Source organism: Portunus trituberculatus, chromosome 21 (genome assembly GCF_017591435.1).
Source record: "Portunus trituberculatus isolate SZX2019 chromosome 21, ASM1759143v1, whole genome shotgun sequence".
Taxonomy (NCBI): Eukaryota; Metazoa; Arthropoda; class Malacostraca; order Decapoda; family Portunidae; genus Portunus; species Portunus trituberculatus.
Window position 1 is genome coordinate 8,400,734 of NC_059275.1, and position 1,751 is coordinate 8,402,484.

At 41.9% G+C, this 1,751-nt stretch overlaps 1 pseudogene; it reads left to right on the top strand.

Moving 5' to 3' along the window:
* Nucleotides 1–1,208: 1,208 nt before the first annotated feature.
* Nucleotides 1,209–1,751, top strand: part of LOC123507277 — a 65,380-nt pseudogene continuing 64,837 nt past the window's right edge.

A 1,751-nucleotide genomic window follows, 5' to 3' on the forward strand; every position in this document is an offset into this window, starting at 1 on the left:
GAGAGACGTGAAGTAGAGAGGGAAAGGGAGAGGGAGAGGGAGAGGGAAAGAGAGAGAGAGAGAGGGAAGAGAGTAGGAATTAAGAAAGGTTAGGAGTGAAGGAAACTGAAGGAGAATGGCGACTTATGCGAAACGTAAAGATAAAAGAAGGTAGAGATGGAATGAATGAAGGGAAGGAGAAGTAAGGAGGTGGAAAAGAGGACATAAGGAGAAGAGAAAGGAAAGGAAATAAAACTGAATGGCGGAATAAGGAGAAAGAAAGGAGAAAAGCAAATAAGCAAACATATTATAGAATTCTTAGAGGTAAATATAAAGGACGAAAATTGAGAGAGAGAGAGAGAGAGAGAGAGAGAGATCCAACGGCTCTTTCCAATCCTTAGAGATATTTCTGGCAAACTACTGACGTAGGAGGAAGAGGAGGAGGAGGAGGAGGAGGAGGAGGAGGAGCTGAGTGAAGGTGGAAGCCAAATGAGAGAAAGAAGTGATAAAGGAAATATAAAGAGAGAAGTGAAGTATAGCGAAGAGAGAAAATAAAAAAGTGAAAATAAGAAAGGAAAGGAGATGAGGAAGAAGAATGACGGAAGAAGAGAGAAGAAAATTAAGAAAAGAGGAAGAGGGAGTGTAGAGGAAGGAAGAGGAGGAAACCATAGTAAAAGAAAGAGACTATGGTAAAAACAAACAAATAAAGAAGAATAAGAGAGACAAAAAAATGAGGAGAGGGAGAAGGAAGGAAAGAAGGAAGGAAGGAAGAAAGGAAGGGAGAAAAAGAGAACAAGGGAAGAGAAAAAAATAAAAAATAAAAAGAACGAACGAAAGGGAACCATAAGGGATGATAAGAGAAAGGAGAAAGAGATAAAAGGAAAACAGAAAAGGGAGGCAGAGAGAGAGAGACAGAGAGAGAGAGAGAGAGAGAGAGAGAGAGAGAGAGAGAGAGAGAGAGAGAGAGAGAGAGAGAGAGAGAGAGAGAGAGAGAGAGAGAGAGAGAGAGAGAGAGAGAGAGAGAGAGAGAGAGAGAGAGAGAGAGAGAGAGAGAGAGAGAGAGAGAGAGAGAGAGAGAGAGAGAGAGAGAGAGAGAGAGAGAGAGAGAGAGAGAGAGAGAGAGAGAGAGAGAGAGAGAGAGAGAGAGAGAGAGAGAGAGAAGAGAGGGAGAAAAAGAGAAGAAAAGAAGAAGAATGAAGAAGAATCGAAGAAGAAGAGAGAAGGAGGAGGAGGAGGAAGAAGAAGAAGAAGAAGAAGAAGAAGAAGAAGAAGAAGAAGAAGAAGAAGAAGAAGAAGAAGAAGAAGAAGAAGAAGAAGAAGAAGAAGAAGAAGAAGAAGAAGAAGAAGAAGAAGAAGAAGAAGAAGAAGAAGAAGAAGAAGAAGAAGAAGAAGAAGAAGAAGAAGAAGAAGAAGAAGAAGAAGAAGAAGAAGAAGAAGAAGAAGAAGAAGAAGAAGAAGAAGAAGAAGAAGAAGAAGAAGAAGAAGAAGAAGAAGAAGAAGAAGAAAAGAAGAAGGAGAAGAACAAGAAGAACAAGAACAAGAACAAGATGGAGGACAAGGAGGAGGAGGAAGAGGAGACGGAAGAAAAGAAAGAGGAGGAGGAGGAGGAGGAGGAGGAGGAGGAGGAGGAGGAATAAAGATGGCGGGAAGCAGGACGAGTAATAATGACTACCACTTGAGGTGAATAAACAGTTCCGACGAGCTTATTGGAGGAGGAGGAGGAGGAGGAGGAGGAGGAGGAGGAGGAGGAGGAGGAATAAGAGGAAGAGGAG